Here is a 19,079-nt window from a genome sequence, read left to right as displayed (position 1 = left end):
CAGGTCCTGGGGGCTGCGGGTGCAGGGTCTTTTCCAGGCGTCGGGACTTAGGTTTCAGAGAGTCGCGGTCAGGGGAAGCCTCGGGATTCCCTCTGCAGGCGGCGCTGTGGGGGCTCAGGGGGGACAGGTTTTGGTACTCACAGTCGTAGAGTAGTCCGGGGGTCCTCCCTGAGGTGTTGGTTCTCCACCAGCTGAGTCGGGGTCGCCGGGTGCAGTGTTGCAAGTCTCACGCTTCTTGCGGGGAGATTGCAGGGTTCTTTAAAGCTGCTCCTTTGGATAAAGTTGCAGTCTTTTTGGAGCAGGTCCGCTGTCCTCGGGAGTTTCTTGTCGTCGTCGAAGCAGGGCAGTCCTCAGAGGATTCAGAGGTCGCTGGTCCCCATTGGAAGGCGTCGCTGGAGCAGAGTTCTTTGGAAGGCAGGAGACAGGCCGGTGAGTTTCTGGAGCCAAGGCAGTTGTTGTCTTCTGGTCTTCCTCTGCAGGGGTTTTCAGCTAGGCAGTCCTTGTTGTTGCAGGAATCTAATTTTCTAGGGTTCAGGGTAGCCCTTAAATACTAAATTTAAGGGCGTGTTTAGGTCTGGGGGGTTAGTAGCCAATGGCTACTAGCCCTGAGGGTGGGTACACCCTCTTTGTGCCTCCTCCCAAAGGGAGGGGGTCACATCCCTAATCCTATTGGGGGAATCCTCCATCTGCAAGATGGAGGATTTCTAAAAGTTAGAGTCACCTCAGCTCAGGACACCTTAGGGGCTGTCCTGACTGGCCAGTGACTCCTCCTTGTTATTCTCATTATTTTCTCTGGCCTTGCCGCCAAAAGTGGGGGCCGGGGCCGGAGGGGGCGGGCAACTCCACTAGCTGGAGTGTCCTGCGGTGCTGTGACAAAGGGGTGAGCCTTTGAGGCTCACCGCCAGGTGTTACAGCTCCTGCCTGGGGGAGGTGTTAGCATCTCCACCCAGTGCAGGCTTTGTTACTGGCCTCAGAGTGACAAAGGCACTCTCCCCATGTGGCCAGCAACATGTCTCTAGTGTGGCAGGCTGCTGGAACCAGTCAGCCTACACCGATAGTCGGTTAAGTTTCAGGGGGCACCTCTAAGGTGCCCTCTGTGGTGTATTTTACAATAAAATGTACACTGGCATCAGTGTGCATTTATTGTGCTGAGAAGTTTGATACCAAACTTCTCAGTTTTCAGTGTAGCCATTATGGTGCTGTGGAGTTCGTGCAAAACAGACTCCCAGACCATATACTCTTATGGCTACCCTGCACTTTCAATGTCTAAGGTTTTGTTTAGACACTGTAGGGGTACCATGCTCATGCACTGGTACCCTCACCTATGGTATAGTGCACCCTGCCTTAGGGCTGTAAGGCCTGCTAGAGGGGTGACTGACCTATACTTGCATAGGCAGTGAGAGGCTGGCATGGCACCCTGAGGGGAGTGCCATGTCGACTTACTCGTTTTGTTCTCACTAGCACACACAAGCTGGCAAGCAGTGTGTCTGTGCTGAGTGAGAGGTCTCCAGGGTGGCATAAGACATGCTGCAGCCCTTAGAGACCTTCCTTGGCATCAGGGCCCTTGGTACTAGAAGTACCAGTTACAAGGGACTTATCTGGATGCCAGGGTCTGCCAATTGTGGATACAAAAGTACAGGTTAGGGAAAGAACACTGGTGCTGGGGCCTGGTCAGCAGGCCTCAGCACACTTTCAATTGTAAACATAGCATCAGCAAAGGCAAAAAGTCAGGGGGTAACCATGCCAAGGAGGCATTTCCTTACACAACCCCCCCCCCCCAAACGAAAGAGGATGAGACTAACCTTTCCCAAGAGAGTCTTCATTTTCTAAGTGGAAGAACCTGGAAAGGCCATCTGCATTGGCATGGGCAGTCCCAGGTCTGTGTTCCACTATAAAGTCCATTCCCTGTAGGGAGATGGACCACCTCAACAGTTTTGGATTTTCACCTTTCATTTGCATCAGCCATTTGAGAGGTCTGTGGTCAGTTTGAACTAGGAAGTGAGTCCCAAAGAGGTATGGTCTCAGCTTCTTCAGGGACCAAACCACAGCAAAGGCCTCCCTCTCAATGGCACTCCAACGCTGCTCCCTGGGGAGTAACCTCCTGCTAATGAAAGCAACAGGCTGGTCAAGGCCATCATCATTTGTTTGGGACAAAACTGCCCCTATCCCATGTTCAGAGGCATCTGTCTGCACAATGAACTGCTTAGAATAATCTGGAGCTTTTAGAACTGGTGCTGAGCACATTGCTTGTTTCAGGGTGTCAAAGGCCTGTTGGCATTCTACAGTCCAGTTCACTTTCTTGGGCATTTTCTTGGAGGTGAGTTCAGTGAGGGCTGTCACAATGGATCCATATCCCTTCACAAACCTCCTGTAATACCCAGTCAAGCCAAGGAATGCCCTGACTTGAGTCTGGGTTTTTGGAGCTACCCAGTCCAGAATAGTCTGGATCTTGGGTTGGAGTGGCTGAACTTGGCCTCCACCTACAAGGTGGCCCAAGTAAACCACAGTTCCCTGCCCTATCTGGCATTTGGATGCCTTGATAGAGAGGCCTCCAGATTGCAGAGCCTTCAAAACCTTCTTCAGGTGGACCAGGTGATCCTGCCAGGTGGAGCTAAAGACAGCAATATCATCAAGATAAGCTGTGCTAAAGGACTCCAAACCAGCAAGGACTTGATTCACCAACCTTTGGAAGGTGGCAGGGGCATTCTTTAAACCAAAGGGCATAACAGTAAACTGATAATGCCCATCAGGTGTGGAGAATGCGGTTTTCTCTTTTGCTCCAGGTGCCATTTTTATTTGCCAGTACCCTGCTGTCAAGTCAAAGGTACTTAAGAATTTGGCAGCACCTAATTTGTCTATGAGCTCATCAGCTCTAGGAATTGGATGGGCGTCTGTCTTGGTGACAGAGTTGAGCCCTCTGTCGTCCACACAAAACCTCATCTCTTTCTTTCCATCTTTGGTGTGAGGTTTGGGGACTAAGACCACTGGGCTAGTCCAGGGGCTGTCAGAGCGCTCAATTACTCCCAATTCCAGCATCTTGTGGACTTCCACCTTGATGCTTTCCTTAACATGGTCAGACTGTCTAAAAATTTTGTTTTTGACAGGCATGCTGTCTCCTGTGTCCACATCATGGGTACACAGGTGTGTCTGACCAGGGGTTAGGGAGAAGAGTTCAGGAAACTGTTGTAGGACTCTCCTACAATCAGCTTGCTGTTGGCCAGAGAGGGTGTCTGAGTAGATCACTCCATCTACTGAGCCATCTTTTGGGTCTGATGACAGAAGATCAGGGAGAGGTTCACTCTCTGCCTCCTGATCCTCATCTGTTACCATCAACAGATTTACATCAGCCCTGTCATGGAAGAGCTTAAGGCGGTTCACATGGATCACCCTCTTGGGGCTCCTGCTTGTGCCCAGGTCCACCAGGTAGGTGACCTGACTCTTCCTTTCTAGCACTGGGTAAGGGCCACTCCATTTGTCCTGAAGTGCCCTGGGAGCCACCGGCTCCAGAACCCAGACTTTCTGCCCTGGTTGGAACTCAACCATTGCAGCCTTTTGGTCATACCAAAACTTCTGGAGCTGTTGGCTGGCCTCAAGGTTTTTGCTTGCCTTTTCCATGTACTCTGCCATTCTAGAGCGAAGGCCAAGTACATAGTCCACTATGTCCTGTTTAGGCTCATGAAGAGGTCTCTCCCAGCCTTCTTTAACAAGAGCAAGTGGTCCCCTTACAGGGTGACCAAACAGAAGTTCAAAGGGTGAGAATCCTACTCCCTTCTGTGGCACCGCTCTGTAAGCGAAAAGCAGACATGGCAAGAGGACATCCCATCTCCTTTTGAGCTTTTCTGGGAGCCCCATGATCATGCCTTTTAATGTCTTGTTGAATCTCTCAACTAAGCCATTAGTTTGTGGGTGGTATGGTGTAGTGAATTTGTAAGTCACCCCACACTCATTCCACATGTGTTTTAGGTATGCTGACATGAAGTTGGTACCTCTGTCAGACACCACCTCCTTAGGGAAACCCACTCTGGTAAAGATACCAATGAGGGCCTTGGCTACTGCAGGGGCAGTAGTCGACCTAAGGGGAATAGCTTCAGGATACCTAGTAGCATGATCCACTACTACTAGGATATACATATTTCCTGAGGCTGTGGGAGGTTCTAGGGGACCAACTATGTCCACACCCACTCTTTCAAAGGGGACCCCCACCACTGGAAGTGGAATGAGGGGGGCCTTTGGATGCCCACCTGTCTTACCACTGGCTTGACAGGTGGGGCAGGAGAGGCAAAACTCCTTAACCTTGTGGGACATATTGGGCCAGTAGAAGTGGTTGACTAACCTCTCCCACGTCTTGGTTTGTCCCAAATGCCCAGCAAGGGGAATATCATGGGCTAAGGTCAGAATAAACTCTCTGAACGACTGAGGCACTACCACTCTCCTAGTGGCACCAGGTTTGGGGTCTCTGGCCTCAGTGTACAGGAGTCCATCTTCCCAATAGACCCTATGTGTTCCATTTTTCTTGCCCTTGGACTCTTCAGCAGCTTGCTGCCTAAGGCCTTCAAGAGAGGGACAGGTTTCTTGTCCCTTACACAGCTCCTCCCTTGAGGGTCCCCCTGGGCCTAAGAGCTCAACCTGATAAGGTTCAAGCTCCAAAGGCTCAGTTCCCTCGGAGGGCAGAACTTCTTCCTGAGAAGAGAGGTTCTCTTTTTCTGACTGTGTTGCAGTTGGTTTCCCAACTGACTTTCCTTTTCTCTTGGTAGGCTGGGCCTTTCTTCCAGACTCCAGCTCTACTTTTTCACCCTGTGCCTTGCACTGTGCTCTTGTTTTTACACACACCAGTTCAGGGATACCCAGCATGGCTGCATGGGTTTTTAGTTCTACCTCAGCCCATGCTGAGGACTCCAGGTCATTTCCAAGCAGACAGTCTACTGGGATGTTTGAGGAGACCACCACCTGTTTCAGGCCATTGACCCCTCCCCATTCTAAAGTTACCATTGCCATGGGATGTGCTTTAGTCTGATTGTCAGCGTTGGTGACTGTATAGGTTTTTCCAGTCAGGTATTGGCCAGGGGAAACCAGTTTCTCTGTCACCATGGTGACACTGGCACCTGTATCCCTCAGGCCCTCTACACTTGTCCCATTAATAAAGAGCTGCTGCCTGTATTTTTGCATGTTAGGCGGCCAGGCAGCTAGTGTGGCTAAATCCACCCCACCCTCAGAGACTAGAGTAGCTTCAGTGTGGACCCTGATTTGCTCTGGGCACACTGTTGATCCCACTTGGAGACTAGCCATTCCAGTGTTACCTGGATTGGAGTTTGGAGTGGAACTTTTCTTGGGACAGGCCTTGTCTCCAGTTTGGTGTCCAGACTGACTACAGTTTCGACACCAGGCCTTTTTGGGATCAAAGTTTTTACCCTTGTACCCAGGATTGTTTTGTGAAGAGGCTCTGGGCCCACCCTCCTGTGCAGGTTTTTGGGGGCCTGTAGAAGACTCTTTACTATTTTTATTTTTGGTTGTCTCACCACCTTTCCCCTGGGGAGGTTTTGTGACCCCTTTCTTTTGGTCACCCCCTGTGGAAGTTTTGGACACCCTAGTCTTGACCCAATGGTCCGCCTTCTTTCCCAATTCTTGGGGAGAAATTGGTCCTAGGTCCACCAGATGCTGATGCAGTTTGTCATTGAAACAATTACTTAACAGGTGTTCTTTCACAAATAAATTGTACAGCCCATCATAATTACTTACACCACTGCCTTGAATCCAACCATCTAGTGTTTTTACTGAGTAGTCTACAAAGTCAACCCAGGTCTGGCTCGAGGATTTTTGAGCCCCCCTGAATCTAATCCTATACTCCTCAGTGGAGAATCCAAAGCCCTCAATCAGGGTTCCCTTCATGAGGTCATAAGATTCTGCATCTTTTCCAGAGAGTGTGAGGAGTCTATCCCTACACTTTCCTGTGAACATTTCCCAAAGGAGAGCACCCCAGTGAGATTTGTTCACTTTTCTGGTTACACAAGCCCTCTCAAAAGCTGTGAACCATTTGGTGATGTCATCACCATCTTCATATTTAGTTACAATCCCTTTGGGGATTTTCAACATGTCAGGAGAATCTCTGACCCTAGTTATGTTGCTGCCACCATTGATGGGTCCTAGGCCCATCTCTTGTCTTTCCCTTTCTATGGCTAGGATCTGTCTTTCCAAAGCCAATCTTTTGGCCATCCTGGCTAACTGGATGTCCTCTTCACTGGAGTTATCCTCAGTGATTTCAGAGTTGTTGGCCCCTCCTGTGAGGGAACCAGCATCTCTGACTATTATTTGTGGAGTCAGGGCTTGAGAGGCCCTGTTCTCCCTAAATAGGACTGGTAGGGGGGAATTTTCCTCCAAGTCACTATCTTCATCCTCTGTGTTGCCATCCTCAGAGGGGTTGGCCTTTTCAAACTCTGCCAACAGCTCCTGGAGCTGTAGTTTGGAAGGTCTGGGGCCCATTACTATTTTCTTTATTTTACAGAGTGACCTTAGCTCCCTCATCTTAAGATGGAGGTAAGGTGTGGTGTCGAGTTCCACCACATTCATCTCTGCACTAGACATTATGTTTCTAGAAGTTGGAATACTTTTTAAGAATCTAAAACTAGTTCTAGGTTCTAATTCAAACTTTTACCAAACTTTTAAACTCTAAAAGAAATGCTAAACAGGATCTAACACAAGGCCCTAGCAGGTCTTTTAAGAATTTAGAAAACTTTTCAAATTGCAAAAATCAATTTCTAATGACAATTTTGGAATTTGTCGTGTGATCAGGTATTGGCTGAGTAGTCCAGCAAATGCAAAGTCTTGTACCCCACCGCTGATCCACCAATGTAGGAAGTTGGCTCTGTATGTGCTATTTCAAAGTAAGGAATAGCATGCACAGAGTCCAAGGGTTCCCCTTAGAGGTAAAATAGTGGTAAAAAGAGATAATACTAATGCTCTATTTTGTGGTAGTGTGGTCGAGCAGTAGGCTTATCCAAGGAGTAGTGTTAAGCATTTGTTGTACATACACATAGACAATAAATGAGGTACACACACTCCGAGACAAATCCAGCCAATAGGTTTTGTATAGAAAAATATCTTTTCTTAGTTTATTTTAAGAACCACAGGTTCAAATTTAACATGTAATATCTTGTTTGAAAGGTATTGCAGGTAAGTACATTAGGAACTTTGAATCATTTCAATTGCATGTATACTTTTCAAGTTATTCACAAATAGCTATTTTAAAAGTGGACACAGTGCAATTTTCACAGTTCCTGGGGGAGGTAAGTTTTAGTTAGTTTTACCAGGTAAGTAAGACACTTACAGGGTTCAGTTCTTGGTCCAAGGTAGCCCACCGTTGGGGGTTCAGAGCAACCCCAAAGTTACCACACCAGCAGCTCAGGGCCGGTCAGGTGCAGAGTTCAAAGTGGTGCCCAAAACGCATAGGCTCCAATGGAGAGAAGGGGGTGCTCCGGTTCCAGTCTGCCAGCAGGTAAGTACCCACGTCTTCGGAGGGCAGACCAGGGGGGGTTTGTAGGGCACCGGGGGGGACACAAGCCCACACAGAAATTTCACCCTCAGCGGCGCCGGGGCGGCCGGGTGCAGTGTTAGAACAAGCGTCGGGTTCGCAATGGAAGTCAATGAGAGATCAAGGGATCTCTTCAGCGCTGCAGGCAGGCAAGGGGGGGCTTCCTCGGGGAAACCTCCACTTGGGCAAGGGAGAGGGACTCCTGGGGATCACTTCTGCAGTGAAAGTCCGGTCCTTCAGGTCCTGGGGGCTGCGGGTGCAGGGTCTTTTCCAGGCGTCGGGACTTAGGTTTCAGAGAGTCGCGGTCAGGGGAAGCCTCGGGATTCCCTCTGCAGGCGGCGCTGTGGGGGCTCAGGGGGGACAGGTTTTGGTACTCACAGTCGTAGAGTAGTCCGGGGGTCCTCCCTGAGGTGTTGGTTCTCCACCAGCCGAGTCGGGGTCGCCGGGTGCAGTGTTGCAAGTCTCACGCTTCTTGCGGGGAGATTGCAGGGTTCTTTAAAGCTGCTCCTTTGGATAAAGTTGCAGTCTTTTTGGAGCAGGTCCGCTGTCCTCGGGAGTTTCTTGTCGTCGTCGAAGCAGGCCAGTCCTCAGAGGATTCAGAGGTCGCTGGTCCCTTTGGAAGGCGTCGCTGGAGCAGAGTTCTTTGGAAGGCAGGAGACAGGCCGGTGAGTTTCTGGAGCCAAGGCAGTTGTTGTCTTCTGGTCTTCCTCTGCAGGGGTTTTCAGCTAGGCAGTCCTTCTTCTTCTTGTTGCAGGAATCTAATTTTCTAGGGTTCAGGGTAGCCCTTAAATACTAAATTTAAGGGCGTGTTTAGGTCTGGGGGGTTAGTAGCCAATGGCTACTAGCCCTGAGGGTGGGTACACCCTCTTTGTGCCTCCTCCCAAGGGGAGGGGGTCACATCCCTAATCCTATTGGGGGAATCCTCCATCTGCAAGATGGAGGATTTCTAAAAGTTAGAGTCACCTCAGCTCAGGACACCTTAGGGGCTGTCCTGACTGGCCAGTGACTCCTCCTTGTTATTCTCATTATTTTCTCCGGCCTTGCCGCCAAAAGTGGGGGCCGTGGCCGGAGGGGGCGGGCAACTCCACTAGCTGGAGTGTCCTGCGGTGCTGTGACAAAGGGGTGAGCCTTTGAGGCTCACCGCCAGGTGTTACAGCTCCTGCCTGGGGGAGGTGTTAGCATCTCCACCCAGTGCAGGCTTTGTTACTGGCCTCAGAGTGACAAAGGCACTCTCCCCATGGGGCCAGCAACATGTCTCTAGTGTGGCAGGCTGCTGGAACCAGTCAGCCTACACCGATAGTCGGTTAAGTTTCAGGGGGCACCTCTAAGGTGCCCTCTGTGGTGTATTTTACAATAAAATGTACACTGGCATCAGTGTGCATTTATTGTGCTGAGAAGTTTGATACCAAACTTCTCAGTTTTCAGTGTAGCCATTATGGTGCTGTGGAGTTCGTGCAAAACAGACTCCCAGACCATATACTCTTATGGCTACCCTGCACTTACAATGTCTAAGGTTTTGTTTAGACACTGTAGGGGTACCATGCTCATGCACTGGTACCCTCACCTATGGTATAGTGCACCCTGCCTTAGGGCTGTAAGGCCTGCTAGAGGGGTGACTGACCTATACTTGCATAGGCAGTGAGAGGCTGGCATGGCACCCTGAGGGGAGTGCCATGTCGACTTACTCGTTTTGTTCTCACTAGCACACACAAGCTGGCAAGCAGTGTGTCTGTGCTGAGTGAGAGGTCTCCAGGGTGGCATAAGACATGCTGCAGCCCTTAGAGACCTTCCTTGGCATCAGGGCCCTTGGTACTAGAAGTACCAGTTACAAGGGACTTATCTGGATGCCAGGGTCTGCCAATTGTGGATACAAAAGTACAGGTTAGGGAAAGAACACTGGTGCTGGGGCCTGGTCAGCAGGCCTCAGCACACTTTCAATTGTAAACATAGCATCAGCAAAGGCAAAAAGTCAGGGGGTAACCATGCCAAGGAGGCATTTCCTTACAGTAACCATGTTGGATAATTAATAGAATCCGTGTGTCCGTGGTAACGTGTGCCCAATTGTTGTGGTATTTTGTTAATATCCCCACCACTGGTGAAGTATGACATTGAAGTCCCTGCTTGCTACTAGGGGTTTGCTTGGCAGGCTGAAATTTCCCTCTTGGTCTTGGGAACAGTCCATTGTAGGAACCACGAAACTCCCCTCTCTGGTACTGAGACTGGTAAGTGGGTTTTGTTTGGAAGATGGATGGTTCTGAGGGTTGGTGTCCAAACCCTCCCCTAAACTGTGGTTTCCTAAATGTTCCCCTGTACTGAGAGGAGTAGAGCGCGCCCATGGCTTTTGCTGTGTCCGTGTCCTTTTTCATTTTTTCTAATGCGGTGTCCACCTCCGGCCCGAATAGCTGGTGTTGATTGAACAGCATATGCAATACCGCCTGCTGTATCTCTGGCTTAAAACTAGAACTTCGCAGCCACGCATGCCTTCTAATGGTGACTGCTGTATTGACAGTCCGTGCCGCTGTATTAGCAGAGTCTAGTGCAGAGCAGATCTGGTTATTGGAGATGGCTTGTCCCTCCTCCACCACTTGTTGGGCACGTTTCTGATGCTCTCTTGGTAGATGTTGGATAATATCCTGCATCTCGTCCCAATGTGCTCTGTCGTAGCGTGCAAGGAGGGCTTGTGAGTTGGCAATACGCCACTGATTGGCCGCTTGCAATGCCACTCTTTTCCCTGCCGTGTTGAACTTACGGCTTTCCTTATCAGGGGGTGGCGCATCCCCAGATGACTGAATTTGCCCGCTTTCTTGCAGCCCCCACTACAACTGAGTCCGGAGGGAGCTGTTGTGTCTGAAGGGGCGGTTTATATTTTTTCTCGACCCTTTAACTGGTTCTTGAAAATCTGTTGTGCATGCTTAAGCATGCCTGGTAACATTGGCAGGCTTTGGTACGAAAGCATGCGTGGATGCCAGGGTGTTAAACAGAAAGTCATCATCCACTGGTTCTGAATGCATTGTAACATTCTGAAAAGTTGCTGCTCAGGCCAGTACCTGTGTGTAGGACGTGCTATCCTCTGGAGGTGAAGGTTTTGAAGGATAACACTCCGGACTGTTGTCCGAAACTGGTGGGTCGTATAGATCCCAGGGGTCCGCATCGTCCTGCGTCATCCCAGTATGTGTGGGTGACTGTGCCATTGGTGTACCCACTGGTGACAGTTGCGGCGAGTGAAGTGGGGACGTTTGTGGTGAGAAATGTGGGGGTGGTGACTTTCCTCTAACCACTTTGGCCTTTGGTTGCATTTCAGTCTCATGAAAAGCCAGTTTTCTTTTGAACCGGAGCGGAGGGATGGTTTGTATTTTCCCTGCCTTTTTGGATTTGTAGCCTTGGTTGTGTTTGGTCTAGCTCTTCCAAATCCAGTTCTTGCTCGAATCTGTGCCTTTCCTTGAGCTGTCGAGAGAGCCCCTGCTCTTCCGTATAGGAAGTCTTTTTTGGCTCCGAAGCAGTTTTTTTCGGTACCGAAACCCCTATGGATACTGTCGGTCTCGGCTCTGAGAGGCTTTTCCGCAGGTTTGCTCGACTCAATCACTCGATGTCGACTCTTTTTGGTGCCGGTTTCTCGACCTGAGTTGGAAGTCTTTGGAATTATTTTGGCCTTTTTCGGTGCCGATGATGGTATTTGGTCACCGCCTTTTTTGTGGGTAGAGCCATGGCCTTCCGGCAGTGGCGTCCCGAGGCCTTTTGTTTCTTTGTGACGTTGGGTCTGGGACGGGGGCAGGTGTACTCACTTTTTGCGCCGCCATCGGTGGCAGATCCCCATCGGAGTCATCAGAGTCCAAACTCTGAATGGAAATTCTCGTTTCTTCCTCCTCGACGTCGAGGTGTTGTGTCGGCTTCCACACCATCTGCAAACGTCTTGCGCGTCGATCTCTTTGGGTCTTCTCGGAGCGAAAAGCTTTGCAGGCCTCACAAGTATTCTCTCTGTGTTAGGGCACAAACACAGGTTACAGACCCGATGCTGGTCTGTATAAGGATACTTGGCGTGACACGTCAGACAGAAACGGAAAGGGGTCCGGTCCATGAGTCTTCGACGACGGGTGTGATCGGGCCGACTAGGCCTTGGTTAAATGCGGAAGCCCCGAAGAGCTGCCAAAGCGGTCTTGTTGTCAGTGCCGATGTGTTTATACTAAACCGGTCCCGAACGCAAACAATACCGACAGATTTCGATGATTTTCTAAGTTTTCCCGATTAGAATTACGGAACGAAGTGGAACACGTCCGAACCCGATGGCGGCAAGAAAACAATCTAAGATGGAGTCGACGCCCATGCGCAATGGAGCCGAAAGGGAGGAGTTTCTCGCTCCCGTGACTCGAAAAGACTTCTTCGAAGAAAAACAACTTGTAACACTCCGATCCCAACACTAGATGGCAGGAACAGTGCACAGCATGTGTATCTGCAGCTACACATGCCACCGAATATGAATATATATATATATATATATATATATATATATATATATATATATATAAATGTGTATCTAGAAAAAAAAAAAAGAAAAAAAAAATAGCTAACCTATTTCAAACATTATTTCCTATGTAGTTTTATTGCATTCCAAGTCCATACCTTTTTTATTTTCTATTGGAGTGTGTTGCTGTATCCGCGAATGGCCATGAGTGGCAGTAAACTTTCTCCATCTCCGAGATGAAGTACACTCACAACTGTTTTGGGTCCTTTTTGGCTGCAGTAACATTAAAACTTCAGTTTGTGAAAAGGAAGGGGCTTACTCTTTTGTTGGTGTGTACATATCCCTCCCTAACCAATCCCTAACCTTCCATACCCATCCCCCTTACTCCTTCCAAGTCCCTTCCTGTTTAGTTATAAACATTTTCCATTTTCTAGCCACTCCAGTCACCCCAACATTCGCTACTAAAAAACTTCTATCTACATGTAGGGAGATCCACGCAGTCGGGTGGTAAATAGAAGACAGGAGTTGCAGAGACTTACGCATGTAGGTTTGTGAATAGCACTTAATACTTTGTTATCTGCAAAATGCAGTTTAAGAAAAGTCCCCTCAAAACTTCCAGAATAATATTAACTTTTGGCAAGATTAATAAACTGCATCACCAGTCCTGTGCAGGGCGGCTAGGGAGCCACAGTGGACCTCTTTATAAATCAACTGTTTAGCAGCACTCTCGTCTTAATAAAAAAAAGGTCATGGGCAAAGTGGTCACCCTTCTTTTCCCAATTCAGATGCAGAGATGATGGGAGGCTAAGAAACCGACTTACTAGAGATGATATGTAAAGAGGAGGTGTGAGTGTAAAAAGAAAAAATAACCTGACTGCAAGGACAGGAAAGGAAAGAGATGATGGGGAATAGTCATGGAGAAAAGAGAGAAAAGGAGCCAGAGGACAATCCTTGGCAATGCATGTATGAGACTGGCGACACCAGGCACAAGTGAAAAGTACTGAAATGTCAGTAAGTGACAGAATACACAGAGTGGAGAGTGTCACACTGAGGAAAACAATGTCTGTAAAACTGTATGACTGAGAAAGGGGACTCTATATTGAACCGTCAGCATCTTAACATTCATTAGCTTTAAGATCATGTTTTGAATCTGCACAATGAGATCCAAACGCTTAGAATTTACTAAAGTGTATCTAAGTTATTGTTTTGTAATTCACAGATCCTCAAAAGCAAATGCTTGTTAAGTACACAAGTAAATGCTGCAACTTACAACAGTAAGCCATCACTAAGTGTTCATGTTTCATTTAACTTAATTTAAAAAACAAAATGAAAATGTCACTTACCCAGTGTACATCTGTTCGTGGCATCAGTCGCTGAGATTCACATGGTATGCATGAGCTCGCCATCTGGTGTTGGGTCGGAGTGTTACAAGTTGTTTTTCTTCGAAGAAGTGTTTTCGAGTCACGGGACCGAGTGACTCCACCTTCTGTGCTCATTGCGCATGGGCGTCGACTCCATCTTCGATTGTTTTCCCCGCAGAGGGTGAGGTAGGAGTTGTACTATAGTAATAGTGCCCGCGCAATGAAAAATGTAAGTATGTACCTATTAAAGGATTAAGTAATATATATACAAATGTACAAAATTGAAGGTAACTTCTGAACTGCTACAGGCTTCCGGGGAGGTGGGTGGGTCCATGTGAATCTCAGCGACTGATGCCACGAACAGATGTACACTGGGTAAGTGACATTTTCAGTTCGATGGCATCTGTCGCTGTAGATACACATGGTATGCATAGACTAGTAAGCAGTTAGTTCCCCATAAGCGGTGGTTTAGCCTGTAGGAGTAGAAGTTGTCTGAAATAGAGTTCTTAATACAGCTTGACCTACTGTAGCTTGTTGTGCGGATAGCACATTTATACAGTAGTGTTTGGTGAATGTGTGAGGCGTAGACCAAGTGGCTGCCTTACATATTTCTTGCATTGGGATGTTTCCTAAAAAGGCCATTGAAGCACCTTTTTTCCTTGTTGAATGTGCCCTGGGAGTAATGGGCAGTTGTCTTTTTGCTTTAAGGTAGCAGATTTGGATGCATTTAACTATCCATCTGGCTATACCTTGTTTTGATATTGGGTTACCTGCATGAGGTTTTTGGAATGCAATAAATAGCTGTTTAGTTTTTCTGATGTTCTTCGTTCTGTCAATGTAGTACATTAATGCTCTTTTGACATCTAATGTATGTAGTGCTCTTTCAGCCACAGAATCTGGCTGTGGGAAGAATACTGGTAATTCTACCGTTTGATTTAGATGGAATGGAGAAATAACTTTTGGTAAAAATTTTGGATTAGGTCGTAGGACGACCTTATTTTTATGTATTTGTATAAAAGGCTCTTGTGTTGTGAACGCTTGAATTTCACTTACTCTTCTTAGAGATGTAATGGCGATGAGAAAGGCAACTTTCCAGGTGAGGAATTGTATTCCGCAAGAGTGCATGGGTTCGAAGGGTGGGCCCATGAGTCTTGTTAGAACCACGTTTAGGTTCCATGAAGGAACAGGTGGTGTTCTTGGTGGTATAATTCTTTTAAGCCCTTCTATGAATGCTTTGATAACTGGTATCCTATACAAGGAAGTTGAATATGTAGTTTGCAGGTATGCAGATATTGCTGCAAGGTGTATTTTAATAGAAGAGAAGGCTAGCTTTGCTTTTTGTAAATGGAGCAAGTAATCTACTATATGTTTTGGAGTTGCCTCTAGTGGTTGTATCTGATTATGATGGCAGTAACAAACAAATCTTTTCCACTTACTTGCGTAGCAGTGTCTAGTGGATGGCCTTCTGGCCTGCTTTATGACTTCCATACACTCTTGGCTAAGTTGTAAGTGTCCGAATTCTAGGATTTCAGGAGCCAGATTGCTAGATTCAGCGATGCTGGGTCCGGGTGTCTGATCTGTTGGTTGTGTTGCGTTAACAGATCTGGTTTGTTGGGCAGTTTGATGTGTGGTACTACAGACAGATCTAGCAGTGTTGTGTACCAGGGTTGTCTTGCCCACGTTGGTGCTATTAAAATGAGTTTGAGTTTGTTTTGACTCAATTTGTTTACTAGGTAAGGAAGGAGAGGGAGAGGAGGAAAAGCGTAAGCAAATATTCCTGACCAGTTCATCCATAGGGCATTGCCTTGGGATTGCTTGTGTGGGTATCTGGACGCGAAGTTTTGGCATTTTGCGTTCTCTTTTGTTGCAAATAAGTCTATTTGTGGTGTTCCCCAGAGTGTGAAGTAGGTGTTCAGAATTTGTGGGTGGATTTCCCATTCGTGGACTTGCTGGTGATCTCGAGAGAGATTGTCTGCCAGCTGATTCTGGATCCCCGGAATAAACTGTGCTATTAGACCAATTTGATGGTGGATTGCCCACTTCCATATTTTTTGAGCTAACAAGCTTAACTGCGTTGAATGTGTTCCTCCTTGTTTGTTTAGATAATACATCGTTGTCATGTTGTCTGTTTTGACAAGGATGTATTTGTGGGTTATGATTGGTTGGAAAGCTTTTAGTGCTTGAAAAACTGCTAATAATTCTAGATGATTTATATGCAGTTTTGTTTGATGTATGTTCCATTGTCCTCTTATGTTGTGTTGATTGAGATGTGCTCCCCACCCTGTCATGGAAGCATCTGTTGTTATTACGTACTGTGGCACTGGGTCTTGGAAAGGCCGCCCTATGTTTAAATTTATACTGTTCCACCATAGAAGCGATAGGTAAGTTTGGCGGTCTAGCAACACCAGATCTAGAAGGTGACCCTGTGCTTGAGACCACTGTGAGGCTAGGCACTGTTGTAAGGGCCTCATGTGCAGTCTTGCGTTTGGGACAATGGTATGCATGAGGACATCATGCCTAGGAGCTGTAGTATTGTTCTTGCTTGTATTGTTTGGTTTGGAGACATGTGTTGAATGACCCTGTTGAAATTGTGGATCCTTTGTGGAGTTGGCGTTGCTACTCCTTTTGTCGTGTCTATTATGGCTCCTAGATATTGCTGTACTTTGCTTGGCAGAATGTTTGATTTTGCAAAGTTGACGGTGAACCCTAAATTGTAGAGGGTTTGTATGACTTGATTTGTGTGGTTTGAGCATTGTGTGAGCGAACTGGTTTTGATTAGCCAGTCGTCTAGATACGGGAACACATGTATTTGCTGCCTTCTGATGTGTGCAGCGACTACTGCTAGGCACTTTGTGAATACTCTTGGAGCGGTTGTTAAACCAAAAGGCAATACTTTGAATTGGTAATGTATTCCTTTGAATACAAACCTTAGATATTTCCTGTGTGATTGATGGATTGGTATATGGAAATATGCGTCCTTCAGGTCTAGGGTTGTCATGTAGTCGTGTTTTCTGAGCAATGGTAACACTTCTTGTAGTGTGACCATGTGAAAGTGGTCTGATTTGATGAATGTGTTTACTACCCTGAGGTCTAGAATTGGTCTCAGTGTTTCGTCCTTTTTTGGTATCAAGAAGTACAGTGAATAAACTCCTGTGTTTATTTGTGTGCTTGGTACTAATTCTATTGCATTTTTTTGCAGTAGTGCTTGAACTTCTATCTCTAGAAGTTGTGAATGGTATTTTGATAAATTTTGTGATTTTGGTGGTATGTCTGGAGGGAATTGCATGAATTCTATGCAATAACCATGTTGGATAATTGCTAGGACCCATGTATCTGTAGTTATTTTGTCCCATGCTTCGTAATATTGATGTATCCTCCCCCCCACTGGTGTTGTGTGGGAGGGGTGAGTGACGTGTGAGTCACTGCTTGTTGGTAGTGGTTTTGGGGCTTTGAAATCTTCCTCTATTCCTAGGAAATTGCCCCCCTCTATACTGGCCCCGAAAACCTCCTCTGTACTGTCCCTGGTAGGTGGGCGGTGCGGACTGTGAGGTGCTAGCTTGTGTGGCCTGACCCCGAAACCCTCCTCTAAAAGGTGTTTTGCGGAAGGTGTTATAAGATCCTCTGCTCTGCGGGGAGTAGAGTGCGCCCATGGCCTTGGCAGTGTCAGTGTCCTTCTTGAGCTTTTCTATAGCTGTGTCGACCTCCGGACCGAACAGAAGTTTCTCGTTTACTGGCATGTTAAGCACTGCCTGCTGAATTTCTGGCTTGAATCCAGACGTTCTGAGCCATGCGTGCCTACGGATGGTAACCGACGTATTAATGGTTCTTGCGGCCGTGTCTGCTGCATCCATGGAGGAGCGTATTTGATTGTTGGAAATGTTTTGACCCTCCTCAACAACCTGTTTTGCTCTTTTTTGCAGATCTTTTGGGAGATGTTCAATGAGATGCTGCATCTCATCCCAGTGGGCTCTGTCGTATCGCGCTAGCAGCGCTTGTGAATTTGCGATGCGCCACTGGTTTGCTGCTTGGACAGCAACCCTCTTCCCGGCTGCATCGAACTTCCTACTTTCTTTATCTGGGGGAGGTGCATCCCCAGAAGTGTGCGAGTTTGCCTGTTTTCTGGCAGCCCCTACCACCACAGAGTCTGGTGGCAGCTGAGAGGTGATGAAGACAGGGTCCGTAGGAGGCGCCTTATACTTTTTGTCCACCCTAGGCGTCACTGCCCTACTTTTAACTGGCTCCTTAAAAATGTCCTTTGCATGGCGTAGCATGCCTGGGAGCATCGGCAGGCTTTGGTAGGAGCTGTGGGTTGAGGAGAGGGTGTTAAATAAAAAATCATCCTCGACTTGTTCCGAGTGTAGTTCCACATTATGGAATAGAGCTGCTCTAGCCACCACTTGTGAGTAGGCTGTGCTGTCTTCCGGTGGTGATGGCCTAGTTGGGTATGTGTCTGGGCTGTTATCAGACACTGGTGCGTTGTACAAGTCCCACGCATCCTGATCTTGGTCGTCGTGGCTCATGGCGGTGTGAGCTGGCGAATGTGACGGGGTGTAAGTTGGCGAAGCCGGAGTTACAGGTGGAGGCGAGGGAGGAGGTGTTACCTTTTGTGTTGTTTGTTGCTGAGGAGTAAACTGAAGCGTTCTCTTTCGTTTGACAGGTGGAAGGGTACTGATCTTCCCAGTCCCCTGCTGAATAAAGATACGCTTTTGCGTGTGATCCACGTCAGTGGATTGCAGTTCTTGTTCAAATCTATGTTTCTTCATTTGAGAAGACATAGAATGCTCTTCGGTATAGGAGCCAGAAACAGGGTCTGATGTCGCTTTTTTCGGCTCCGAAAGCCCTGTCGATTGTTTTTTCGGCTCCGAGGTAACCTTCCTCTTTTTCTGTGCCGAAAATTCTTGGCCTCTATGGTCTTCGGCGCCACTGTCTCGGCGTCGATCGGTGTCGACACCGAACTCTCGGTGTCGATGCTTCTGTTTAGCACTCTCTCGGTCCCGAGGAGGCTGCGTGCCGGTGTCTCGACCGAAGTCGGACGATCTCGACACTGAATGGGCCTTTTTCGGTGCCGATTGTTGGTCACCGAGAATTTGGGTGGAGCCATGGCCGGTTGGCAGTGGCGTCCCCTGGGCCTTCTTTCCTTTTTTAGGGTTTGATCTCGACGTCTTACTCACAGTTCTTGTAGAGTGTAGCTCGTCGGAGTCTGAATCCTGGATGGAAAAGGATTCCTCCTGTTCTTCTTCTGTCTCGAACTGTCGACGCTCTTTTGGCGTGGACGCCATCTGCAGTCTTCTCGCTCGACGGTCGCGCAGAGTTTTTCGGGACCGGAACGCCCGACAGGCCTCGCAGGATTCTTCACTGTGCTCGGGTGACAGGCACAGATTACAGACCGAGTGCAGGTCCGTATAAGGATATTTGTTGTGGCATTCGGGGCAGAATCGAAACGGGGTCCGATCCATCGGCGTTGTCCTCCACGCGGTCGGGCCGACTAGGCCCCGACGGGGTGCCGAAATCTACCCCGAAGGGCACCGAAGCGCTTCGATGTTCAACGCGTCGTCGTATGTGTCTATCTGTAACCGGATCGCAACGATACCGTCGAAAATCTTCCGTCTTCAGCTATCTTTCCGTTCCGAAACTCGGAGCGACATGAACACGTCCGAACCCGATGGCGGAAAGAAAACAATCGAAGATGGAGTCGACGCCCATGCGCAATGAGCACAGAAGGTGGAGTCACTCG

General features: G+C 48.0%; 1 protein-coding gene across 1 annotated transcript in view; it reads right to left on the bottom strand.

The window, feature by feature from the left end:
* Positions 1-19,079, bottom strand: part of WLS (Wnt ligand secretion mediator) — a 275,288-nt gene that overhangs the window by 58,012 nt on the left and 198,197 nt on the right. The window lies entirely within an intron of this gene.

Source organism: Pleurodeles waltl, chromosome 4_2, assembly GCF_031143425.1.
Source record: "Pleurodeles waltl isolate 20211129_DDA chromosome 4_2, aPleWal1.hap1.20221129, whole genome shotgun sequence".
In the NCBI taxonomy this organism is placed as follows: domain Eukaryota; kingdom Metazoa; phylum Chordata; class Amphibia; order Caudata; family Salamandridae; genus Pleurodeles; species Pleurodeles waltl.
The sequence above is the reverse complement of the archived record's forward strand: the minus strand, read 5'-3'. Positions and strand labels throughout refer to the sequence as shown.